Below are 27,913 nucleotides of genomic sequence, written 5' to 3'. Positions count from 1 at the left end.
GTTATTCATAACATCAAGTTTTCCATGTTGTCAAGTTGTTTGTTTAACAAGCCTCTCACAAGTTATTATAGAAATATGAGAGATGAAAATGTTTAATGTTTTAAGGTCATTTCTTTTTAAAGCATTTAAAAACATCATTTATGTTTTATTTTTATTAAAATTAGATTTATTCATTTATTATCTATACCATTTATCTGTACAGGGACGCGGGGGGCCAATCCCAGCTAACATTCGGCGTGGCAGGCTACACCCTGGACAGGACGCCAGTCTATCACAGGGCTTTTTAATTACATCTTTTCAATAAAATTGTACATATTTTTTCAAATGACTTTTTCTGGCTTTTTATGCCTTTATTTATAGGTACAGTGAGAGAGGGACAGGAAAGTTGGAGAGAGAGAGAGAGAGGAGGGATGACATGCAGCAAAGGGTGGGGGGTCAGATTCGAACCCCAGGCCACTGCAGTAAAGACTAAGACTAGTCTTAATACTGCACTGTACTAGAGGTACACCCTCACCAGGTGAGCCACCAAGGCACCCCAAAAATTGTATAATTTTGCAAGTGATTTGTAGGCCCACTTGCAATACCTTAGCAGCCCACCAGTGGGCCTCAGCCCACGGGTTGGGAACATAGACTGTATATAAAAATGGACGTCAACGCCGGCTCTGGAAAATGAAGCCAATGCGGAATTGCCTTAAACCTGCATTCTATCAAATGACCATCAGGGGGCGACACCACTGGTTGCAAATATAGAATATATAATGTATAATATAATTCTACATATATAATAATATATATAGAAGTCTATGAGAAATATTATATATATAAATATTTTAATAACAAGTTTATGGTCTCAATCGCTAGTTTCAAGTCTTCTTCAATACAACATGATGTTCATTTTAAAAATTATATTCCCATTTAATTTAAAATAGACGATAAAGTAGGGTCTGCATTGGGGCGTGGAGAGCAGTCCCTTCTCACAGAACCAACGATGTTGAATTAGCCGTGAACTTGTTTTTGGGTGAAGTGTTTTCGTCCTGGAGTTTTCCACATACAGTTACACAGACCTTCCATCGTGTTTTCAGTTCGTGAAAATTAGTTTTAACTTTTTGTTCGCCTAAAATGTCAGTGTTGTTCTGGTTGAACCAAAAGACACTCTAAGGAATCGACTGTTCAAGTACATTTTATTTTTAGCGTAAGCGTGTTTTCGCTAGCCAAAATTAGCATCCCAATTTCCAATTGATATCGTAGTGTAGATAAATTACAAATGCACCTTGCTAACCCAGCTGGCTAGCTAGCGCTAGCTGATTACCAAGCGTTTTCTATGCTAACAGGACCGGGCTCTGCCGGGATGGTGACCTGTGTTTACTCTAGAGGTGTTAATACATGTTTGAATATAATGTTAAAAGCCCAACTAAAATGTGCATATAACTAATGTTAAGGTACCGACGTTATTATTGTGTTTCTGGAACACGGGAACCAGTCGAAGTGAACTGTGTTAGTGTGTTGGGCTCATATTGAGCTCCATTAATGCAAGTTCTTAAAATGTCAGTTTGGATGTTGTGAAAGTTCAGGTTAACTTAACCTTAACATAATTTAAATGTGGTTAACATGTAGATTGCACATTATGCTGACTGGAACAACAGAAGCCAATACTACATCTTCTGATCAGGTCCTCAGTTCACAAGCGGCAGATAGTAACAAAAGCATTTACCGGATCTGTCCTTTTTATTCAACCCAGATATTCTTATTACTGGACAATCAAATATACTCATAATTTGAAGGACCCTAGAGATTATGTCGCCCTGAAGTCAAGTGTTAATTGTGGTGTGTTGATGTGTTGTGCACAAAAGACACACGTTAGAGTCTCTGTGTAGAAGTTCTGTTCATTCACTCCCATCATCACAATACAGTCAGAAGTTACGTATAATACACAATGTAGAAAATAACATTAGGACATAACACTTAGCAGTTCATTCATCTAATACTGAACTTCAACTGAAGTAGACATTCATGCAGTTATCCTGACAGCTGGTTTATGTATGTGATAAACTGATCCATCATGTCTGAACTAGTCTTTTACTGTGATTTGAAAGGTATCCATGCTGAAAGCTGAAGGACCACTGCCAACAGAAGGAGGACCTCATGTATGGAGCACAGTATTCGTTTCCATTCATCTGGCTGTGGAGAAAGGAGGCTGCATGGACAACATCCTTAGTTCTCAAATGGATGGTGATGATTATGCTGGAAAACCACTTCCAGTGGAAAGACAGACCAGTTCTGTAGGAGTTTGTTTAATATTCTTTGTCCTTAGTGTTACTCTAGTCTTACTTTAGTCACCACTCTGACAAATGAAAGTATTTCCCAATTTGACATTTAAAGGATCTTCACTGGACAACAGCTGGCACTGTCCAACCAGAAGTGCAAGCAGGAGCAGAATGTGACTCCTGTAACAGATGTGTGCTGCTGTTACCACTTCAGCAATATTAGCCTTCCAAAATCTTTGGTGTGTACTGCAGATTTGACAGGGAGATTTTAAAAGTCAAGTGAAGACAGCAGTAAAGAAATCGATATTTTATGTCCTTTTATGGTTTTCCTTTTGTATAGTGAAGTACAGCTTATGCGCATTAGTTTTACTCATATCTGCTGTTACTGTCATTGAAATGTGTTTAATGTGCTTTTCTAATTTGTGATTGTAGGTTTGTTTATGGAATCTTAAATAAACCTACTGTGATTAAAGTGTACTGAGAGCATTTTCTATGAACTACAGAAGTATTGCCTGGGTTTTCCAGATTTACCATACACCTTGTGATGAATTTAACAGTACAGTTTGGTGAATGAGTGTTCAGTGTCATTGAAGTTGATCATTCATAGTACATAAAGTACATAAAACACATGGAAAGCACAAACTAAAATATCTGGCTTTTGATCCTTCATTGTCAATGTTCTAGGATTGTCAAAATTTATACCATAAAACCATCAACAAACTTAGGACCAAGAGATTCATAAATACTTTTATTGCACCTTTTAAAAATCATCAATTTCAACAAAATCATTAACCATCAACAATACTGGAAAGGTATGTAAAAAGTTTTTACTAAATTCAGTAACTTTTATAAAAAATAAAATACTTTTGTGGCTCAAAGTAAAGGTGAACTGTCACAAGTTTGCATAATAAATTGTTCAATCCCTCATCTTTAGTAACAAGTAGTAGAGGTGTTAGACAGCTCCTCCCCTTCAGACCTCCCCAGCCAAACCAGTGGATGGAGACACCATCATCACCAAGGTGGTTCCCCGTGGTCTCGGTAGCTCTCTGGGCTCCACGATGGATGTAGTAGATCCAGACCTTGGCCAGATGGAAAGAAACACTGTAATAGTGAGATATGTATGATATTCTAGCTGGAAAAAGGTCAAATAAGAAGCACTCTTATTAGATTAACTCCGCGCAGTTATCTGAAAATACAGTACTCCCTCCAGCTAGTTGTAAAAACTGCTGTACTGTTTTACAATATATAATAGAAACTAATACTCACTTCAGTGGCATTGAGTGGGTGCAGCTGCAATAATCAATCCAAGCAGACAGTGATGTAACTTATTCTGAAAGAGAGAAAGAATAATTCCAACAGATGTTTTGACGCCCATTTTTAACGATGAAATTAACGGAAAACTAAAAACACTGAACCACACTTAATGTTAACGCGCACTTACGTGACGATCGATTGCACTGCGAGAATAAACATCATCAATAAAACTGATCTGCTGGGTCTGCAGGTCTCCAGCACAGACACAGACACCAGCAGTTCTTTCACTAAAATGTTCCCACACTTTTGTGTGTTTGGGCCTCGCCTTCACTTCACACTTCAACTAATCGTTGCATTACTACTGTATTACATAAGAAAAAAACATAATAAAAATTCAGGTTTAAATAGGATTTAAAAGAGTAAAATACTAAGACGAGAGACTTAAACAGATAAAACAGGAGAATAAAGATAACAGCACTGTCACAGTTATATGTGTGTGGGCACATGTAGGCTGTCATCATTGCTTACAGATAGATGTAACAAAACAGTAATGAGAGAATAACAGAGAAGGTCGACACAAACAAAATAAATGGCAGCTTTATTCCATTCCAAATAAGTACAAAAGGTGGTTTAACTTAGATCAAATGCAAAGAATAAGCCTAAAGCAGCTGTTTGTGAATGATATATATTCAGGTGACATATTCATCATGACCTGTAATCGCTGCAACACATTAAAAGCTCAGAAGGTGTGAACTGCGCTGAATCGCGCAGGAGTAAAAATGAGGATTTTGCTTTTGTTTTTCACTCCACTTCAAAACTTATTTGATTAGGCTCTGTTTACTGTCTTGCCTGATTTTGAATATGTAAACTCAAGGGTATTATGTTTGGAAGTTTGTTGAAAGTTTCTTCTGCTGGTCACTCACTTTCAGCCGTCGTCAAAGCAGATGTCGATGAAGGCCCTGAAGTCAAACCAGAGAAGCTCTGTGCGTATCCTCAGTTGTCAGCTCCAGTAGTAAATGTAGTGGGTCTGGAATAGCCCCATATAGTTTATTATATTAACAGACACCCCCCTCTTTTTCATTTTAATATTCGAACCTTTATTTGAACCTTAACAGAAGCATTACCACTTTACACCAGTAGAGGGTGCTCTAATACCAGTGGGTCCAAGCAAATCGTCTCTGCTCTGCTTTGCTCTGCGCGTGTGCAGAGAATAAACCCGCTGAGCAGCAGTAGCATGAGCTAACAGCTCTCGTGTCGTGCGTTTGGATCCACAGGTATCTAAAATGTATTATTTGTACAGTTTTGTTTAGTTAAACCATGTAACAACATACGGCAAAGCCGTGAAGTGATGCTAAGCATGGTAGAATGTTGAAATATGTACTTTATCGTTGTGGTTTATTATCGGGCGTTCCCGCCCGCAAAAGGTCGGTTAAACGAGTGAGTGTGTACGTGTGTGTGAGTAGTTCCGACCATAAATGTTGTTGGATATTAGTTATTGTTTAGTAATACTATTCTGAGAGTAATTGGTATGGTATTTGCCATGTTGTGTTTATGAAATGTGAACGCTCTGCGCGTGTGCAGAGAATAAACCCGCTGAGCAGCAGTAGCATGAGCTAACAGCTCTTGTGTCATGTGTTTGGATCCACAGCCGCTCAGTGAGTAGCTCATGCTGCCGGACCAGAGACCCCTAGCTCTGGCGCCGGTAACATAAACAAAGGTTTTTCTGTGTCTTCTTGAGCACACAGTTCTCAGATTTCTGTCATATCACAGTTTTTATGTTTATCATTGAGGAAATGCATCATTGAATTATGAAAAATGATGAGAATTCAGGCGCAACAATTTGTAATTTAGCTGCTTTCCTTAAATAACAACATATGATTTTCACCAAACTAGACTGGTTTATCTCTCCTATATCTATCTGATCTCTTGTGTGTTTTGTTACAGCTGTCTGGAGGAAGGGGAAGTGTTCCAGTCCAGCTGAAGAAAAATGTGCAGCAGTTGGCATTAACGTAACTCTTCCGTTCAGAGTCAGCGGGACAGAACAGAGATGGAAGTGGCAAAGAAATGGCTCTGACGTTTGCTTCTGTCATGATGGAGTAAGTAAGCTAATATTAGCATAAACTGAAATCAACTTCAGTTTGTACTGCAAACATTCAATTCAATTCAATTTTATTTGTATAGCGCCAAATCATAATATACATTATCTCAAGGCACTTTACAGGGTCAGGTCAAGACCTTACTTTGTTACAGAGAAAAACCCAACAGTTCCCACAAAGAGCAAGTGCTTGGCGACAGGGGGGAGGAAAAACTCCCTTTTAACAGGAAGAAACCTCCAACAGAACCGGGCTCAGGGTGGGGGGCCGTCTGCCTCGACCGGTTGGGTTTAGGAGAAGATAAAAAAGGGGGGGTGGGGGGAGGAGAGAGGAGAAAAGAGAGAGAGAGAGAGAGAGAGACCAGGAACAGCTGTGTAGGTAATGGTGTTATCAATAATAATGACAGATAACAGTGGTTAATAGTAATGATGAGTAGTGGTGGACCTGGATCCTGCTGCTCCCGAGGCAGAGAGACCTGCAGAATGAGGACAGAGAGAGGGAGAGAGAGGAGAAGCACAAACTACGGGAGAGAAAAATAAAAAAAAATAAGTTAATGGCATAAAGTAATCGAGAGAGAGAGAGAGAGAGAGAGAGAGAGAGAGAGAGCCCAGTGAAGAGGAGCCTGATAGCTGAAGGCTCTGCCCCCCATTCTACTCTTACAAACTCTGGGAACCACAAGTTGACCTGCATTTAGAGAGCGAAGTGTCCTATTGGGAAAATAGGGAACTATAAGCTCTCCAAGGTACGATGGTGCCTGACCATTAATGGCTTTGTAGGTGAGGAGGAGGATTTTAAATTCTATCCTGGATTTTACAGGGAGCCAATGCAGAGAAGCTAACACAGGAGAGATGTGATCTTGTTTCCTAGTTCCTGTCAGTACTCGTGCTGCCACATTTTGGATCAATTGGAGGCTTTTTACTGAACTTTTGGGACATCCTGACAATAAAGAATTACAGTTGTCCAGTCTTGAGGTAACAAATGCATGAACTAGCTTTGCAGCTTCCTTTAGACACAGAATGGGTCTGATTTTTGCAATATTGCGCAGGTGGAAGAAGGCTGTCCTAGAGACTTGCTTTATATGTGAAGTAAAGGACAAGTCCTGGTCAAAAATGACACCAAGGCTTCTGACTGTAGCACTGGAGGCCAAGGTGATGTCATCCAGAGTCAGTATATTATCTCTGAGGTGTTTTGGGCCAATTACAATAACTTCAGTTTTGTCTGAATTTAAGAGTAAGAAATTACTGGTCATCCAGGTTTTTATGTCCTTAAGACACACCTGAAGCTTGGCTACCTGGTTAGTCTCACCTGGCTTCAAGGATAAGTACAGCTGGGTGTCATCTGCGTAACAATGGAAATTTATCTGGTGCCTCCTAATGTTTCCTAGAGGAAGCATATATAGAGTGAAAAGTATTGGTCCTAGCACAGAACCTTGTGGAACCCCATGACTGACTTTAGTGATGATAGAAGGGTCATTATTAACATGAACAAACTGGAGTCTATCTGACAAATATGACCAGCTTAGTGTGGTTCCTTTAATGCCGACCATATGCTCTAGTCTCTGTTATAAAATCTTATGATGCAGCACTAAGATCTAGTAGGACAAGTACAGAGACAAGTCCATTGTCTGAGGCTATGAGGAGATCATTGGTAACCTTAACCAGAGCTGTTTCTGTGCTATGATGGACTCTAAAACCTGACTGAAAATCTTCAAACAAACCATTCCTGTGCAAATAATCACATAACTGGTTTGCAAAAACCTTCTCAAGGATTTTGGAAATAAAGGGGAGGTTGGATATAGGTCTATAACTGGCTCAAGAGTCGGCTTTTTAAGTAGAGGTTTAATTACTGCAACTTTAAAAGCCTGCGGTACATAACCATTTGATAAAGATAAGTTAATCAGACTTGATATAAAGGTGTTGATTAAAGGAAAAACTTCTTTGAACAGCCTTGTTGGAACGGGGTCTAGAAGACAAGTTGATGGTTTAGATGAAGAAACTGTTGAAGCGAGCTCAGAGAGATGTACAGGAGAAAAACAGTCAAAATATAAGCCAGTTACAGTGGACTCTGAGGCTGCTGAACTGGACAGTACATCTGAGCCAGCTGTGGGGAGGAGATGGTGAATTTTTTTCTCTACCAGAGACAATTTTATTCGTAAAGAAGCTCATAAAGTCATTACAACTGAGGGCTAAAGCTATAGATGGATCAACAGAGCTGTAGCTGTCTGTCAGCCTGGCTACAGTGCTGAACAGAAACCTGGGATTATTCTTGTTTTCTTCTATCAATGATGAATAATAGGATGTTCTGGCTTTACGGAGACTTTTTTTATACACCAATAGGCTGTCTTTCCAAGCCTTTAGAGATTCATCCAGGTTAGTAGAACGCCAACTCCTTTCTAGCTTCCTTGAATTTTGCTTTAAAGCTCGTGTTTCTGACTTGTACCATGGAGCTAGCCTTCTCTGACTCACTACCTTCTTCCTCAGAGGGGCTACAGTATCTAGTGTTGCACGCAGTGAGGCTACAGTACTGTCAGCAAGATCATCAACCTGTGTGGATGTGAAGTTAAGAGAGCTGTTTCCTACTGCATTGATACATGGCAGTGGGCTAAGTACTGATGGGATTCTTTCTTTAAATTTGCTAATGGTATTGTCAGAGAGACACCTGCTGTAATGGATTTTTTTCCCAAATGCTCTGTAGTCCATGACTGAAAACTCAAATGTTAACAGAAAATGGTCAGATAAAAGAGGGTTTCTGGGAAATACTGTTAGATATTCAATGTCAATCCCATAAGTCAGAACCAGATCAAGGGTATGGTTAAAAGAGTGAGTGGGTTCATTAACATGCTGAGAGAAGCCAATTGAGTCTAATAATGAATTAAATGCAATACTCAGGCTGTCACTTTCAACATCTACATGAATGTTAAAATCACCCACCATGATAACTTTATCTGTGCTGAGAACTAACTCAGATAAAAACTCTTTTTTTTAATGTTCACAAATTCAGAATGAAAAATTGAAGCGTTAAAACATTCAGATCATATATATTCAAGTTGCTCAAATTCAACAGGTCAAATCCAGATCCCAAAATTCAGTAAAAAATTCAGATTTAACATCTGGGATACCAAGGATAAGTGATCAACTCTGTCTTTAATTGAACCAATATCCAGCTGATAAGGTTGGTCATACAACGCCTGTGACGTGAAGTGGGCAGCCATGGCAACTAACATTCATGCAGAGACGCTGAGATCGAAAAGCATGGAGGTATTACTAGAAGGTCCTACAATACATCCATGTCAAAATGGTATACTGCTAGTGGAGCTAGTGGAGCAGCTCATGTTGATCCCCTCAGCAACATTTGCCGATCTCTAGTCGTATGCTGCTGATGTTCCACTGGCACATACTGTTTTAGCAGTGGCAGGTGGCCGACCACTTTCAGACTGACAGTGCTTTCATGCTTTGACCACAGTCATGCATTAAACTGTATTTTATGTGATGTAAAAGTCTTAAATATAACAAGAATATAATTTCTGCAAGGTTCAATTAAATTTGTCAGCACAGTAAAGTGCAAAGTATTTCACACTGTGACTGTAAAGCTCTTACTACTTCAACAGTGGTGGACAGTAACGGAGTAAATTTACTTGAGTACTGTACTTAAGTACATATCCAGAGGATTTGTACTTTACTTGAGTATTAGATTTCTTTGGTACTTATTACTCTTACTTGAATACATTTCTAAGACAAATATTTTTACTTTTACTCGAGTAAATTTCTAGGAAGGCTGAAAAGTACTCGTTACTTTCAGGTCTGCTCTTTTTTTTTTTTTTTTTTTTTTCTAAAATACTATTGGACACAAGCTGTGTTTGTCAAAGAATGAAACCTATCACAGTGCACGCTCTCCACTGGGATCTACGTAAAAGCGGATAATAGAGACAAGAGACAAGACAAGACAGACATGGGGAGACAGACATTGGGAGACAGGCACGGAGACAGACAAGACAGACATGGGGAGACAAGACAGACATGGGGTGACGGACATTGGGAGACAGGCACGGAGACAGACAAGACAGACATGGGGAGACAGAGTTTGTTGTGCTCCTATATTGTACTGGTACATGTCCTTCCTGGAAAGTCAAGTGACTTCAACATTGAGTTATTGAAAGCAGAGATGTAGTTTTTTGTAAAGCAGTGGTTCTCAACCAGTGGTCTGGGGACAACATTGGTCTTTGAGGGGGTTCCAGTTCCCAACTTAGCTAAATGATAGAGAGTTAGTTGGACGGTGCAGGTTCATTTGGTTACAATTTTAATGATTGTTAATAAACACTGCATCTGCAACATCTGCTGTCCTCTTATGATCCCATTCATTTTATTTGTTCTTATGGTGTTTCTGCAGGCTTTATATAACTTTGTGGTTCTAAAAGCAAGCACATCAGTGCAGGTGGTTTCAAAGAGTTAATTCTCAGAAACAAGAGTTAAAAGGTCCTTAAATTCATTTAGAAAAAATTATAGTAATTCATTGATGTGAAAAATAAGAAGTTTACTCTTACTCTTACTTTTACTTAAAGTAAATTTAAAAGCATGTACTTTTGGATACTTAAGTACCTTTAAAAGCAAGTACTTTTTTACTCTTACTCGAGTAACATTTAGACTGAGCTACTTACTTGTAACGGAGTAAATTTTGACCGGTAGTATTTGTACTCTTACTCAAGTACTGGGGTCGAGTACTCTGTCCATCTCTGTACTTCAATATGCGAAAGTTCTCAGTAATTTTCTCTTCCTCTCCTTTTTTTCAGATGTGAAACCAAATCAATCAGGTTGCAGAGGAGCTGGTAAATGAATAAATTTTTATTTCTCTGCGCCAGTGACAGCCAGAGAGGCAGCTTGTTTTAGGGTTGTCTGTTTGTCCCATTCTCGTGGACACGATATCTCAGCAATAACTTGAAGGAACTTCTTCAAATTTGGCACAAATGTTCACCTGAACTCAAGGATGAACTGATTAAGTTTTGGTGGTTAAAGGTCAAAGATCAAGGTCGTGGTGACCTCACAAAACATGGTTTTGGCCTTGTGAATGTGATCTTGGTAACACCTTGACGGAACGTCTCCAAATTTGGCACAAATGTTCACCTGGACTCAAGGATGAATTGATTAGATTTTGGTGGCTAAAGTCAAAGGTCGAGGTCACAGTGACCTCACAAACATGGTTTTGGACTTTTGAAGGGATAACGCCTTGATGGAATTTCTTCCACTTTGGTAAAAACTTTCACTTGGACTCAAGGACGAACTGATTAAGTTATGGTGGTCAAAGGTCAAAGGTGGTAATTCTAGCTTGATCTGTTGTGATTCATGGTTGAAGTTTATACCAAAGTTTTGTCTTGTCTTGGGCATAAGTCTAGAACAGTCTGAGCTGCAACTTCAGAGTGAAAATCATTCCCTGCATATCAGAGTTCATCTTAATAGCAGGTTGGTAGATGAAGTCGGAAAACATCTTGGGCCAGATGCATAAATGATGCGCACACTCAAAAACCATGCATATGCCATTCCTGCACGTGAATCAGTATTTTTTTTTTTTTTATGAATCACTATTTATGAACAGACTGTGATCACCTGGTCATTCTTCTAATCAGGTGATGGAGTTTTTTTTAAAGCAGCTTAGTTAAAGAGACAGGGAAGTGTAAATAGAGGAGACACCGAATTTAACATCAAACTAAACAACTTCATTTATCATCATTATAAGTTTTACTATTTACACACAAACTATTTGACAAATCATAAACAGAAATAATTGTGTTTGTGTACTCATTTATTATTTATTGTGAATCATTCAGCGAACTGTTTCAGGCCCTGTTCAGACCTGGTATTAACATGCATCTTCAGTGATCCAAACACAAGTGGTCTGCTCTAAGTACGTCAGTTCACACCTGCTTTAAATGGCGTCTCCAGTGATAACTGGTGATTGGCTCTCACTTCCTTGTCTGATATGCAAATAAACAGGTATGTGTTGTTCTCTTCCTCTTTCTTCTGCTACACACACAACCTACATACTGACCTATTCCTGAAAGGAGCAGCTCTCCTTCTGTAATAATATTCCGTCTAAAACTTCTCGAACTTATTGCAGTACTGGCAACAGAGATGACAAATCTGTGTAATCTGCTTGTTTACTTTAGTTCCCACACATCTGCATATGCGTATAATGCTGCAATATCATAAATCATCGATTCTCAAAGTCCGGACCTGGATCCGGACTGAACGGCAGGTCAATCTGGACCCAGCCCACACATTATATTAGGAATGCATTGGTACGATACAATGAAATGTATGTTTAGTACATTAAAAAAATGTTTTATTCTTATCAATAAATTGTTCTTTTTGTAAAGTATAACATATTTTAGATTTTTACGGCGATCCTGGCCCCAGATTAAGATGTAACCATGGCAACGTTCACAGCCGGTGCATGTATGATGCAATGTTGACGCGCTTCAGTTATCAGGCTTCATGTCAACATTAGCAAGTTAGCTAAGGGCTGAAAGGCATTCACGTGCAGTCCTGCGGGCACAAGAGAATGAGACACCAGTGTCCTTGACCTTATCTAGAAATCATATTTGGACTTTTGAGAACCACTGTTGTAAATGATTCCAGAAAGGCTTCTCCACTTGACAAGCTCCAGCCTTTGTGAACAGGACACTGTCATGCCCATGAAAATGACAGAACCAATAGATTCAGCAGTTCTAAGTCAAGCTATTTTGCAGGGACAATACCCTGCTGCCACCACCAGAGGGCAGTAAATTAAATGAAGGCAAACAGATGTCAGATCCTTTATGGCCAGAAAGCTGTTCTGAGATCATATGTCAGGAGAGATATCACTTCAGTATGGTTCTGATTGATGTCTGTCAGCTTTAACCGGACAAACACTGCTTGTCTTGCTCACTCTGATGGCACTGAGTAGATTTATGTATATATCAATGATTTTTTTGAAAACATATTTTTTTTTTACAAATTTACAAGTTGTTTTGTAAAGCTGTTTACATCTTTACCATATTTTTTTACAAAATTATTCTGGCAACTACAACTGCCAGTTTTTTTCCGTAATAACAACAGGAGTTTGCAGGATTAGTTACAAGTTTTTACAGTTTTTACATCTAAATACTACAACTGAATTTTCTATAAAATGTAAATTACAATTTAAAGGCATAAAATCCTGTTCAATGACTCCTATCTAATATTAATCAAAAATTTAAACTGTAAAAATGTCTAAAAGTATTTTAAATTGCCTGTTAGGATTATTACTCAGTGAAAAATAGAAATTGTTTCTATAGAATGCTGATTAGATGATTAGACTAAAGACTATAAGACTATTGGATGATTAGATTTCATTTAAACTGCACTGCCTTCTTAAAGATGTTTGCCTTTTACCATAAATGTGAAAAAAGTAACCCAGTGTACACAGATTAAGCGTTTAAAAGTTGAAAAGCAAAGCTTGATATCTCAAGAACAACTTTACTGAAAAACTTCTTAAAATCCAATAACTTTCCTGTCCAAGAATTTATTAACCTAAAAGCAGTGAACAAAAACATCTGTCATTTCCAATATACATATTCCTAATATTTACTTTACAAACATTCAAATAGAAAACACCATTTAGTAACAGCCTCTCTCCTCTGAAAAGGAGTGACAGGGCTGAGAACCCCAGGCAATGCTGCGGCTACTAGGGAAAACAAAATAATTTTAAGTCTTTCTAGACCTTTCTAGTCTTTCTGCCCTCCATAATCCTAACTCTCTGCTAAAAGAGTGTGTGTGTGATTTCTCTACAGCTTTATGTGCAGCTGCTTACTTTCCCATCATGTATGTATGTGTGTTGGTATTTTGCAACTGCAAGTGCATAACTTTAACCAAAAATATCATAAAGTACCAACAAAAGTCATTCATAGCTTTTTCCCCCCTTTTTGCAAAACCCCACTGACTCACAGTATGTAGACAGAGTATAAAATGAACTGCTCAGTACAAAACAGAACTAAGACATACCACAACCAGTATGTATGTATGTATGTATGTATTTGTCTTCACTTTAGTGCCCTTCTCCGGGTTGATGGAGAAAAAACACCTGTGGAAATAGATGAAAAACAGACGACTATTAATAATGATGGTTTCATTAACTACAAAAAGATTCACATCAATAATATTTCTTCATGCTGTAAAGCCACTTATAGGAGAAAAAGGTAAAATGACCAGGCCCCTAATCCCCTAGTCACTGCAGCAGCTACTTTTGATTTGTTTGAGTTCAATAAAGTGAAAACGTTGGATAAAGCCAATTAAAGCCAAATAGACACACCTGCAGAAACTCCAGGGTTGATGCCAAGCTGTGATGGGTAATGGATGTTGAAACAATAGTAGCTCCCAAACATCATACACAGGGCACAAATGAAGGAGAGGATGTTGTCCTGTACAATGTTTGCATCCACACTCAGCATGAACCGCCCTGCAGAATAGCAGGATCGTCGTAAAAAAAAAAGAAGGGTGGGTGTGGGACAACAGAAACAACAAAACATAATTCAAACAGATTTAAAACAAGACTTGAGTTCCTGAGACATTTCACATAACAATTTCAGCAGTAAGTTTTTAAAGTTTAATTACCTAACATCAAAACAGAGAAAAGTGTATTTGCAGGTTTATATTGGAGAGAAATTACTAACCTCAAGCGCATACAGTAACAAAAAGCATTCTGCAACCTGAATTGTGTCCAAATACACAGAAGAAAGAAAGAAAAGGAAAGGAATAGAGAAATACAGAGAGAATGAAAGAAAGACCAAGAAAAAAATGTTAACTTACCACACACAACAATGGTGGGTAGGGCAGGCCATACTCATGTGAAAACTTGAATCTAAAGGAAATCCTAACATGAGGGGTGTCTAAATTATGTATTTTCTAATGAGGAATTCAAATATGAGTTTATTTTTTTAATTGGATGACTCTAACCTACATCAATTTTGTATTTAAATAACTAATTCTACCCTTTCGAAACCCTTTGTAAGATATAAGAAGATGTTAGGGAAATTAATGGACAAATCCAATTCAAATTTCCATATTTATTAACAGGTTAATGCATGAACATTGTCAGGTTGCGCAAGTCCTGCTTTGATTCATTTTTGGACATCAGTCTCCTGCTGGTCTCTTGGGCTCTGATCCCTCCATCCCTCTTTTCCTGCGAGAAGTATTTGGCAGAAGCCTCAGTCACCATTTTCACAACCCTCTCAATGCTCTGTGTGTGGCAAGGCCAGTTGGGCACCTTCATGGGGATGTTGATGAAGTTCTTCACTTCTGAAGTGCTTAGGGAGCAAGTGAGAGGTGGTTCTGATACACCCTCTGACCAGCTGATCAAGTCACCAATGGTGGAAGCATCACAGTTGATGTCCGGTGTCCTTCTGGTCCTGACAGAGGAGTCCCCCAACTGAGTGTCTGGGTCCCCGTCTCCCCTGATAGCCAGGATTCTCTCCACCCCCTCAATCCTCTCCTTCTGATCCTCAGAGCACAACAGTGTCTGGATGAGGGCTTCGCTGTGGGCATACCAAGCAGATTCACAGTTGGCATCACAATGTCCAGCACCTCCTTCCTCTGGGACTTGAGGCAGTCCAGCTGAAACAGGATGTGCCTAGGCCCTTCGATCCAGGAGTGACTGACCTTCACATTGAACCAACATGGATAGTACACTCCAATGATAAATTCCACAATGAATCGCAGATTCTTCAGGTTCTTTCCTTTAAGTCTGTGCTTTGACACCCAGAGCCTGAGAAGTCTGTTCGCTGTGGTGAGCCAACGGCTGTGGTTCACTGGTCCTATCTCCAACAGAGCTATCCTTGCAGGAAGCACTCCATCCCTGACTGCACAGACAATTTTATACCCATAGTGTTGATCAGTTGAGAGATCTTGAATGACCTTGTCAGACAGCTTGATCAGTGGTGGGCCAACAGAGATCCGAGGGAAGTTTGGATTGATATCCAATTCCAATTCAATTCAATTCAATTCAATTTTATTTGTATAGCGCCAAATCATAATATACATTATCTCAAGGCACTTTACAGGGTCAGGTCAAGACCTTACTTTGTTACAGAGAAAAACCCAACAGTTCCCACAAAGAGCAAGTGCTTGGCGACAGGGGGGAGGAAAAACTCCCTTTTAACAGGAAGAAACCTCCAACAGAACCGGGCTCAGGGTGGGGGGCCGTCTGCCTCGACCGGTTGGGTTTAGGAGAAGATAAAAAAGGGGGGGTGGGGGGAGGAGAGAGGAGAAAAGAGAGAGAGAGAGAGAGAGAGACCAGGAACAGCTGTGTAGGTAATGGTGTTATCAATAATAATGACAGATAACAGTGGTTAATAGTAATGATGAGTAGTGGTGGACCTGGATCCTGCTGCTCCCGAGGCAGAGAGACCTGCAGAATGAGGACAGAGAGAGGGAGAGAGAGGAGAAGCACAAACTACGGGAGAGAAAAATAAAAAAAAATAAGTTAATGGCATAAAGTAATCGAGAGAGAGAGAGAGAGAGAGAGAGAGAGAGAGAGAGCCCAGTGAAGAGGAGCCTGATAGCTGAAGGCTCTGCCCCCCATTCTACTCTTACAAACTCTGGGAACCACAAGTTGACCTGCATTTAGAGAGCGAAGTGTCCTATTGGGAAAATAGGGAACTATAAGCTCTCCAAGGTACGATGGTGCTTGACCATTAATGGCTTTGTAGGTGAGGAGGAGGATTTTAAATTCTATCCTGGATTTTACAGGGAGCCAATGCAGAGAGGCTAGCACAGGAGAGATGTGATCTCGTTTCCTAGTTCCTGTCAGTACTCGTGCTGCCGCATTCTGGATCAGTTGGAGGCTTTTTACTGAATTTTTGGGACATCCTGACAATAAAGAGTTACAGTAGTCCAGTCTTGAGGTAACAAATGCATGAACTAGTTTTTCAGCATCCTTTAGACATAGAATGGGTCTGATTTTAGCAATATTGCGCAGGTGAAAGAAGGCTGTCCTAGAGACTTGCTTTATATGTGAAGTAAAGGACAAGTCCTGGTCAAAAATGACACCAAGGTTTCTGACTGTAGCACTGGAGGCCAAGGTGATGTCATCCAAAGTCAGTATATTATCACATAGTGTGTCTCTGAGGTGTTTTGGGCCAATTACAATAACTTCAGTTTTGTCTGAATTTAAGAGTAAGAAATTAGTGGTCATCCAGGTTTTTATGTCCTTAAGACACACCTGAAGCTTGGCTATCTGGTTAGTCTCACCTGGCTTCATGGATAAGTACAGCTGGGTGTCATCTGCGTAACAATGGAAATTCATCTGGCGCCTCCTAATAATGTTTCCCAGAGGGAGCATATATAGACTGAAGAGCATTGGTCCTAGCACAGAACCTTGTGGAACTCCATGACTAACTTCTGTGATGATAGAGGAGTCATTATTAACATGAACAAACTGGAGTCTATCTGACAGATATGACTTAAACCAGCTTAGTGTGGTTCCTTTGATGCCGACCATATGTTCTAGTCTCTGTAATAAAATCTTATGATCAATGGTGTCAAATGCGGCACTAAGATCTAGTAGGACAAGTACAGAGACAAGTCCATTGTCTGAGGCTATGAGGAGATCATTGGTAACCTTAACCAGAGCTGTTTCTGTGCTATGATGGACTCTAAAACCTGACTGAAATCTTCAAGCAAACCATTCCTGTGCAAATAATCACATAACTGGTTTGCAACAACCTTCTCAAGGATTTTGGAAATAAAGGGGAGGTTGGATATAGGTCTATAATTGGCTAAAACATCAGGATCAAGAGTAGGCTTTTTAAGTAGAGGTTTAATTACTGCAACTTTAAAAGCCTGCGGTACATAACCAGTTGATAAAGATAAGTTAATCAGACTTGATATAGAGGTGTCAATTAAAGGAAAAACTTCTTTGAACAACCTTGTTGGAACGGGGTCAAGAAGACAAGTCGATGGTTTAGATGATGAAACTGTTGAAGTGAGCTCAGGGAGATCTACAGGAGAGAAACAGTCAAAATATAAGCCAGTTACAGTCGACTCTGAGGCTGCTGAACTGGACAGTACATCTGAGCCGGCTGTGGGGAGGAGATGGTGAATTTTTTCTCTAACAGAGACAATTTTATTTGTAAAGAAGCTCATAAAGTCATTACAGCTGAGGGCTAAAGGTATAGATGGATCAACAGAGCTGTGGCTGTCTGTCAGCCTGGCTACAGTGCTGAACAGAAACCTGGGATTATTCTTGTTTTCTTCTATCAATGATGAATAATAGTATGTTCTGGCTTTACGGAGGCTTTTTTTTATATGCCAATAGGCTGTCTTTCCAAGCCTTTAGAGATTCATCCAGGTTAGTAGAACGCCACCTTCTTTCTAGTTTCCTTGAATTTTGCTTTAAAGCTCGTGTTTCTGAGTTGTACCATGGAGCTAGCCTTCTCTGACTCACTACCTTCCTCCTCAGAGGGGCCACAGTATCTAGAGTTGCACGCAGTGAGGCTACAGTACTGTCAACAAGATCATCAACCTGTGTGGATGTGAAGTTAAGAGAGCTGTTCCCTACTGCATTGATACATGGCAGTGGGCTAAGTACTGATGGGATTCTTTCTTTAAATTTGCTAATGGTATTGTCAGAGAGACACCTGCTGTAATAGATTTTTTCCCCAGATGCTGTGTAGTCCATGACTGAAAACTCAAATGTTAACAGAGAATGGTCAGATAAAAGAGGGTTTCTGGGAGAAACTGTTAGATATTCAATGTCAATCCCATAAGTCAGAACCAGATCAAGGGTATGGTTAAAAGAGTGAGTGGGTTCATTAACATGCTGAGAGAAGCCAATTGAGTCTAATAATGAATTAAATGCAATACTCAGGCTGTCACTTTCAACATCTACGTGAATGTTAAAATCACCCACCATGATAACTTTATCTGTGCTGAGAACTAACTCAGATAAAAAGTCTGAGAACTCAGATAAGAACTCAGAGTAAGGGGCAGGTGGACGATATACAGTAACTAGTAGGACTGGTTTTTGTGTTTTCCAGTTTGGGTGAGACAGACTAAGAATAAGGCTTTCAAATGAATTACGATTAACTTTAGGCTTAGGATTTATTAGTAAATTGGAGTGATAAATGGCTGCCACCCCTCCTCCTCGGCCTGTGCTTCGAGGGATATGAACGTTAACATGAGTGGGGGGTGTTGATTCATTCAGACTAACATATTCATCCTGCTGCAGCCAGGTTTCAGTCAGACAGAGCAGATCTACATGATGATCAGTTATCAGATCATTGACTAGTAGAGATTTAGATGAGAGTGATCTGATATTCAATAATCCACATTTAATTTTCCTGTTATTTGGTTCTGGACTAACAGTTGTGTTAATTTTTATTAGGTTTTCATGTCTAACTCCTCCTCTGTTCACTTTTGATTTATTATATTTAAATGTAGGTGGTCGGAGGACAGACACAATTTGTAGGGGGTGAATGGCAGGCGACTGCTCTAAGAGAGGCGCAGAGAAGAGTGTAAGACTGCGACTCTGCCTCCTGGTCCCAACTCTGGTTTGTCATGGCTTTGGCTTTCTAATAAACTCAGTGAAGTTTCTAGATAAGAGCGCAGCTCCATCCAGCGTGGGATGTATGCCGTCTCGTCTAATCAGACCAGGTCTTCCCCAGAAAGTCTGCCAGTTATCAACAAAGCCCACATCGTTAGCGGAACACCACCTCGATAACCAGCGGTTGAACGATGACAAGCGGCTGTACATGTCATCGCTGGTCAGGTTGGGGAGGGGCCCAGAGAAAACTACGGAGTCCGACATTGTTTTAGCATAAGTACACACCGACTCCACATTAATCTTAGTGATCTCCGATTGGCATAATCGGGTGTCATTAGTGCCGACGTGCATTACAATCGTACTGTATTTACGTTTATCCTTCACCAGCAGCTTCAGATTTGATTCAATGTCGCCCGCTCTGGCCCCAGGAATGCATTTGACTATGGCCGCTGGTGTCGCTAACTTCACGTTTCTCAGAATAGAATCACCAATGACCAGAGTTTGCTTCCCAGCGGGTGTGTCGCTGAGTGGGGAGAACCTGTTAGAAACGTGAACAGGTCGGTGGTGAGCCGTGGGCTTTTGTTTAGGACTAAGCCTCTTCTTGTTACGAACAGTCACCCAGCCGCCCTGACCTCCCGGCTGCTCGGGAGCTGCTGGGGGGAGAGAAGGAGCGACAGAAGGAGCCACACCGGGTCGGTCCGCACCAGCTGCTGGGGGCTGGCTAACTGGAGAGGCTAAAGATGTGGTTTCCATGGTGCGGAGCCGAGATTCCAAATCATTGAGCCTCGCCTCCATAACTGCGAACAAACTACATTTATTACATGTACCATTATCGCTGAAGGAGGCAGAGGAGTAACTAAACATGAAGCAGGCTGAGCAAGAGAGAGCAGGAGAGGGAGAGACAGAAGCCATCATTAACTGCTAAGCTAAAGTAGCTAACAGAGCTAGCGTGTAAACAGCTGTGTTTTAATGAGAATCTCACGAAGAGAAGGAGAGAGCTAAGAGTGATCGAACAGGAGTTCGACAGTACAACAGATAATTAGCGGTTGTATACAAAGATACAACTAGGATCAGCTGAATTCAGGGAGAGCAGCAACAAACACAACACCACCAACAACTGGAAGTGACACAATACGCTTACCGCAGCACGTCGAACCTATCTCATCATTCCAGATAACAGAATCAAGGAGTTTCCCTATTGTCCCAGATAATTTGTTGTCTGACAGAGTAGGGCCGTCAAGGGCAACAATGAGATGGCGTAGGGGCAGTTCACCAGTGTGCAGGTTGCACACCAACCAGACCAGCTTTCTTCCAATGTGCAGCTCCAGCTTGCGCATGACTCCAGCTTTCTCACCAGTGTTGACAATTGTTGAGTCTCCTCCAATGGCCCACAAGGTCTTATCAAAACCCCGCTATTTCAGCCAGGCAAACAGGACCTTAGCAATCTTCTCTGCATGTGACTCCTCTTTACTTGCTTTCTCTGGGGTGAAGTGGAACAGATAGTTGCTGCCTGGCTCACTAACAACACTATAGTGTTCTTCCTTGATCTTTGCAGGAAAAGACTGGACACTGCTGTCGGCCTCCATCATTACATTGGTCAGATCAATCCGCCCATCAAAGAGGATACAGAAGATCCCACCTTCCTCCCTGCACTTTTCCTCAAACTTTTCTCCCAGCTCTCTCATCAGCTTCTCCTGTGCTCTCTGACCTTGTTTTTATCAATCACTTTACTTGTGTCATCTTCTGTGATGATTCCCGCATCAATCAGGGCTGCAGTTGCTATGGCTGCAGTTGACCTCAGCCCTATGCCATACCTTACACTAGCAAGGGCTATGTTTGGAATCTCATCGTAGTTTTTCTGTATCTTCACTGAAGCTGCAGGTTCAGGGTCAGTTTCAGGGACAAACCCATCTTCAGCACCACTTCTCTCCACTTCCAGATCCTCATCACCATCTGCCAAAAATCTCTCAATGTCCTTCTTGACTGCCTTCTCTGCTGCTGCAAAATTTTCCTCATTGTTCCTTCTCCTTTCCTCTCTCTTCTTTTCCATCCCCTGTCTTTCCAATTTCTTCACCTGTCTCTTGTGCTCTGGCAGATCAGCCCCCCCCCATTTGGTGGGGACCTTTACTTCCAACCTTCTCTTTCTGGCCCTTGATGTAGGAAAGCTCCTTAACAGGAATCTTTTTCTCTCTGCTGCAGGAACAGTTAATGTGGGCTTGGTTCACACAGCCCTCACAGCCTTCTTCCTCACAATTGGTTATCTGACACTTGCAAGTCAAAATATCAAATAACTTGTCTAACTTGAGCATGAACCTCTCTTTTGCATCAAGTTTGCCCTTCCCAAGAGAAAACTTCACTGCCTGATTCCAGACGTCCTTGAGCTTTGACATGATGGTCACCTTTTCATTGATGACAGGGGGCTTGAAAAGAGCATTAGCTTTTCTCCACTGACAGATCAGAGCAGGATAGATGTCACCCACCAGCTGATCCACTGGGTAGTTCCTCCGGTCATCTTCACTTTGTTCCCTCAAGTAGATGCCATACCTCAGGATATCCCTTACAGTTGGCAGTTCAGACACCAACAGCTCCTGGCAGTTGCCACCAAGAATACTCAAATGTGAGCTTGATTTCATCCTTGTCTTAACATGAGCCATTTCACTACTGCACAACTCAACACAATATGAAACCCGGACCCGTCTGCGCAAAGCTCAATTTTTACAACTGCGTGGACTCCGCATACGTGTACTCAGTGTCACGCAATAGACTACTCGGTGAGAAACCTTCACATCGACCTGTGACACCGTATGCTCGACTATGAAACCTCAAACTTCCGCGTACAGTGCATGTGGAGTCCGCACAGTACGTGCACAGTCCGCCCGACTATGTGGGAGCCTTAACTGTCAGGTGGCTCTTATGAGGTAGAAGATTTTCACTCCAGAATATCCTGTAATCATATAAAATGTAATGTTTTACTTGATAAACCTCCTCAAAATAGTAATTTTCTTACCATTTCTGAGCTAGATGGTATCACAAATACAATTCAAATCATTCCAGAAGAATAGCAAAATAACCCGAAATTTAAAAACAATCAACTGCAAATTGATGTAGGTTAGGGTTATCAGATTTAAAAATTAAATTCAGATTTGTCTTCTACACACCAAAATACATGATTTGAACACCCCTCTTAATTGATTAAAAAAAAATTGAGTATGGCCCGCCCTAATGGTGGGAGTCAAGTGAACTTGGTCCATCTGTACTTCCCCAGCCAGGCATGTGTCCTCCACATAACAGAACATCGCCTCTTCCTTCTAATCAAAGTAGGACAGCAGAAGCAGCACCATCTCTTTGACATCTTCAGAGCAACCACTCAGCTCTCCCCTCATCACTTTAAACTTTGTTAGACTCCGTAGGAACTTTATGCTCTTGTTCACACAAACAGTGTAATGTAGTTACGGAGCCGTTTCCCCTTTAGATCCACATTCCGTGTGAAAGTTTCTTTCAGCCCAATTTCAGTAAGTTCCTTGAAGTGGACTGCCATGCCAAGCTCGTCAAACAAAAACGGCCACTCTTCCAGAAGGTATTTAATATTTTCCCCCTGGTTGACTTGTTTACACTGTGTGTAGAAAGTCAATTTCATAAGAAGTTTGACCTCCTCTGGATTTACTTCAGTTTGCTGATTCATCATCTTCAGTTTTTCTTTCTTTTCCTCCTGGCTCTCTGGGGTTTCTCCAAGGGGCAGGAATTTTAAATCACAGTTAATGCACCCATAGGTGTCCTGGATTGTTGCTCTCTGTTCTGGAGGGACTTCGTCTGTATCAGACTCATCGGTGCAATGCTTTTGTTTTCTTATTTTTGGGGTCGTAGATCACCTCACATTCTCTACCCTATTTTGCAGTTGTTTGACTAGAGAGTGATACTTGGGCCCAGTCACGTCCCCCTCTATTATGTCTTGGAGAGATTTTGGATATTTTGCCACCATCTTTTTGGCAACTTCAGTGGAGTCCCTTTTACTTAGGGAAAAACTTTTTCGCATCATCTCAGACACCACGATACGGACCATCTCCCTTCTCATTTGTGGACTTGGCCGTTTTCCTCTCTCCAATGACTGCATCTGTTCTTCTGGGAACTTATCCCATGGTATCATAAAGGTGTCCACCCAGTCTACATCAGGACTTTGGTGGCTGTTGGAAGAGACTGACGATGAACTTCTGGGTGAAATAGACTCCAAGGATGCTGGAGGTTCTTGTGAATCAACAACAGATGAGTTGATGGTTTCCGGAGCCTGGCCTGCAAACAAATAAACAAATAAACACGCACACAGTGTTATCAGGACCACAATGTGAACACTTCTATATTTCCAATTGATCTTTTATGCATGCTACTTTGGACACTGTTTGCATACTGTACTGCAAAACTTGACTTACATCTCAGTTTCCAAGCAGCAATGACTTTTCTGGCTTGAATTGGCCTCAACACGGACAGCAGATCCGCTTCTTCAATAAACTGAAAATCATCATATGTCTCAACCCCAAGGGACATTAAATGCTCTTCAAGAATATCCTTTGTCATCTCTGGAAGCTTAGGCAAAACCTCAGTTATGGCGGTGCCTAGAAATGTTTGCTCCAAGTCAGTACTTTCTGGAATTTAGGTAGAATGACATTTGTTTTCAAGAAGCAAGAAGTAATTAGACACTTAGCCAAGTAACAATGTACATATACAGATAAGAACAAATACTTTGAGTATATAATTGAGTAAGGATTAACACTTTATTTCTGTACTTGTAGAAAAAAGAAAGAAAGAAACTGTCCCTTTTATATTTCTCAAATAATATTTTAGCATTTTTACTAATCATACATGTGCATTTTAGTATGCTTTCTCTACCAGTGACCAAGATCACTTTTATTTGCACAATATATTGTTTCAGATTGAGTATATAATGTCAGTGGCCAAGATCATGTTTATTTTGACCTTACTTTGTTACAGAGAAAAACCCAACAGTTCCCATAAAGAGCAAGCGCTTGGTGACAAGGGGGAGGAAAAACTCCCTTTAACAGGAAGAAACCTCCAACAGAACCGGGCTCAGGGTGGGCGGCCGTCTGCCTCGACCGGTTGGGTTTAGGAGGAGATAAAAAAGGGGGGGGTGGGGGGAGGAGAGAGGAGAAAAGAGAGAGAGAGAGACCAGGAACAGCTGTGTAGGTAATGGTGTTATCAATAATAATGGCAGATAACAGTGGTTAATAGTAATGACGAGTAGTGGTGGATCTGGATCCTGCTGCTCCAGAGGCAGAGAGACCTGCAGAATGAGGACAGAGAGAGGGAGAGAGAGGAGAAGCACAAACTACGGGAGAGAAAAAAAAAACGAAGTTAATGGCATAAAGTAATCGAGAGAGAGAGAGAGACCACCTAGTGCATCATGGGAATCCCCCAGCAGTCTAGCTCTGTAGCAGCATAACTAAGGGATGGGTCAGGACATACCCGAGCCAGCCCTAACTATAAGCTTTACTAAACAGGACAGTTTTAAGCCTGATCTTAAAGGTAGAGAGGGTGTCTGCCTCCCGAACCCACACTGGGAGCTGGTTCCACAGGAGAGGAGCCTGATAGCTTAAGGCTCTACCCCCCCATTCTACTCTTACAAAGTCTGGGAACCACAAGTAGACAAATGTTTTTTAAAGTTTTTCAAATGCCTTGCACATCTCTTGAGGTAGCTGTGTTTACTTTCAAAACGCATTGTCTATACTCTGATTAAGGGTCCAAATTTCAAAATTAATGCTGGGTAGTGCCGTATGAAATGGTGTTTTGGTTTTAGTGGAATCTCAGGAAATAAACACCTTCTTGACTCCAAATATTCTTGGATTATAATGTCAAGATAGGCTACCTGGGACAACGAAATCTTTTGTGCACAAATCATATCAACAATATCTTTAAACTGCAGAGTTAACTGCCACACATCATCTTCTGGAGTTTGCACTTTGTCACCAATTAATACAGGCAAAGCTTGAACCCCTCAGAGTTGACAGCACATGGCTTGGTGAGAGCATCAGCTCCTTTGCACTTAAACTGCTTAATGTGCCGGTTCAAAAGTGAATATGTAAACCATTTTCTTTTCTTAATGAAATACTTCAAGTACAGTGCAACATCATATGATAAGACACCCTCAAATATATCATGGCCTAAGCAAGGTGGGAGACTGGGCTGGCAAACATGAAAATATTTCAGAGCTTTGAAAACAGTTTACCTTAATGCCTTTGCTCCTGTGTCCGTCCTCAGCACCTGGATCACCAACAGCAGAATCATACCTTTCAGGGGTACACTGTGGACCACATACGTTTGGATCATCACTCTGAAACTCGCTTCATTTGATTTCACAATATCTGCAAAAGTACTCAGAATGACTAAAGTTTTCAGTAAACCCACCAATGCAGGTACATCGCCGCTGCTCAGCCTTGCAGTCAATTTTTTCCAGTGGCCACTCGTGGTATTGCAGCGAAAAATCCCCCTGCGGCCCAAGAAGCATTTTCCCCATAGACCGCAATAGTAAAAGAGAGGCCTGTGAAACTTTTAACAGGACACCTCCAGCTGTGCACACAGCCAAATATCTAAATATTTAAGCCATGGGGTTTTAATCTTTGTAAAAGTTTTTCAAAGCCCAGAAAAGTATTTTTTCTCAAAGTGACGTCACCACTGTGTACGTGCACCCTATCCACGGTCCCGCTGTGTCTCGGGAACGAGGATGGTTGCTAGGTTACTGCTAGTGACGTCAGGACAAGAAAAAGTTAGTATGAAAAGTGAATAAACACAAAGGCGAGTTTTCTTCTACACACATCAAGGTTCATTCATTTTGTGTTTTTTTTTTCCGCATTTATTTGTCACTTCTTACACTTTTTTCAATATATTCGCCACATAACTGGATTCACTAAGACACTGATATGATTTTTCATAACTTCCTCCGTAACTGTTTTCGTCAGGTATTTTAATTTAAGTCATTTAGCTTCTATGTGATAGTTTCTGTGATGTGTGAGCCAGCAGTGTCTCATCCTGACTGCAGGTCACCAGCCTGTCATCAGTCACAACAACCGTGTTATTATTTTATAGATTAATGACCTTCACTGTGTCAGCGGATTCAAATGATAACTGACTCCGGCCTGGATGCAGCGTCCTCTGGGTCAGCAGCGGTGGCCTGAGATGGTGCAGCCTGCTCCCCTTCTCCCTTCTGTCCCTGAGGGGAAGAACCGTCCTGGATGTCCTCATCATCGTCTCTAACTCCCCATGTCCTCAGTGTGTGTTCAGTATACAGTAGCTAAATGTCCAGTGGCATTCATCATTTAAATGAAATCTTTATAAAAAAAAATTTTGATACATTTTTCATTTTCAAATCAAATATCTGTGAAAAAGTACAGTGAAAAATAGAAAGAGCAATGACGGGACATAACTATAGCCCTGCAAAGTTTTGGTTGTTTTGGTTTTTTTTTAAGAAGGCATGCCGTATAAATCTGCTTCTCAATGAGAGAAAGTAAACGTAATAACTTTATCTGATGAGTTGTAGTTATCTGTCACATGCATCATCAACATCTTAAAAATGCCTAAAAGACAATTTAAACATAATATTTTGCCTGTTTATGATTTTTTAAAATGTTGATTCCAATGTGACTTTAGGCTCTAAAGCTTCAAACTGGATGTTGTTGCTGTTGCCGTTTGTATAAATCCGTGGTTTAAAGCCCCGGGCCAGTCCTGTATTAGTCTGTTACACATCATAAAGTCCGCTAGCAGAGCACTCGTGAACGCGCAGCGCCAGATTGAGAACATTTTTCGCTCGTTCTCATTGCCCAAAGGCATGATGGGTGCAGTCTCTATGGGCTGCATAACACGGAAGTAACCCGGAAGCCAGAAACTCGTATGCGCCAGGCGAGCAACTTGTATTGAACTGAATGGGTGCCATTTTTAGATCCGGCATCTAGGTGTTATAATCCATGGTGTAGGCACATTGTGAACACGATAGAAATGAGCTTTAAAAGCTGCATAAGTAGAAAACGTCCGCTTGCAGTCAGCGCCAAAACATTTGAAAAATGGATGGGGTTTGTTCCTATGAACTTTACAATGTAGCACGTAACCCCTCAAGGTCTCTAGCATTTTGCTGCGAAAATGACAGGTAATCATTTTGGCAACCCCAATACAAACGCCCGTTTTCAAAAGTTTTTTCTTCCTTCGATGACACTACAAAAAACACCGCGTAACAACAGCATCAAACAGGCGCAAATTCAAAGTTGCAGCTACTATGTGCACACGCTTCAGTGTTACCTCAAACTTCAGTCTCTCCAGTCGACTGCTGTGGCTTGCAAAGCGAGGAGAATTTTTTTGTGGATCGACCAAACCAACCGACAGAGAAAGTTATATGTAGAGCTGCTGGTTGCAGCATTAAGTGTTACGAATGAACCCCCCTCAGCTGACGTTGATGTGAATGATCTTATTATGTCTACCCTTGGTCACAAACAGAAGCTAGCTAACTATTTTTTCTAGAACAAACTGTTGAACATTTCAAGTTTGAGAAATGAATTGTTTATTTACCTGTTGTTGTTTCTTAAATAGCGATGATGTGAAGGTGATGAAGGAAGCTCCTCTGACACTGTCTTGCTTGTATATATAGAGGTTTATTACAAAGAAGTCCAGCATCAAATCAAGCACCATGGATTGCCTGAGAGAGGAGTCGAAGCCAATATGAATCTCCTCTGCATAACAGCTCTAACTACCCACTTATAT

The 27,913-nt window shown here is 40.8% G+C and overlaps 2 long non-coding RNA genes across 2 annotated transcripts in view; one reads left to right on the top strand and one right to left on the bottom strand.

Annotated features, from left to right (window-relative positions):
* Positions 1-2,999: 2,999 nt before the first annotated feature.
* Positions 3,000-4,771, bottom strand: LOC139615146 (uncharacterized). Its single transcript, XR_011687241.1, has 2 exons — positions 3,531-4,771; positions 3,000-3,343 (listed from the first exon to the last, which is right to left on the bottom strand). It is a non-coding gene; the product is annotated as an uncharacterized lncRNA (long non-coding RNA).
* Positions 4,772-4,976: 205 nt separating this feature from the next.
* Positions 4,977-27,913, top strand: part of LOC139615140 (uncharacterized) — a 34,972-nt gene continuing 12,035 nt past the window's right edge. Inside the window, exons 1-2 of the long non-coding RNA XR_011687237.1 lie at positions 4,977-5,614; positions 10,398-10,433. This is a non-coding gene — a long non-coding RNA (uncharacterized lncRNA). The remainder of the gene's footprint in view (positions 5,615-10,397; positions 10,434-27,913) is intronic.

This window comes from Trachinotus anak, unplaced genomic scaffold (assembly GCF_046630095.1).
Source record: "Trachinotus anak isolate AG129_WGS33_773 ecotype Australia unplaced genomic scaffold, CSIRO_AGI_Tana_v1 ptg000042l, whole genome shotgun sequence".
Classification (NCBI taxonomy): domain Eukaryota; kingdom Metazoa; phylum Chordata; class Actinopteri; order Carangiformes; family Carangidae; genus Trachinotus; species Trachinotus anak.
This window is presented reverse-complemented; position numbering and strand designations above follow the sequence as displayed.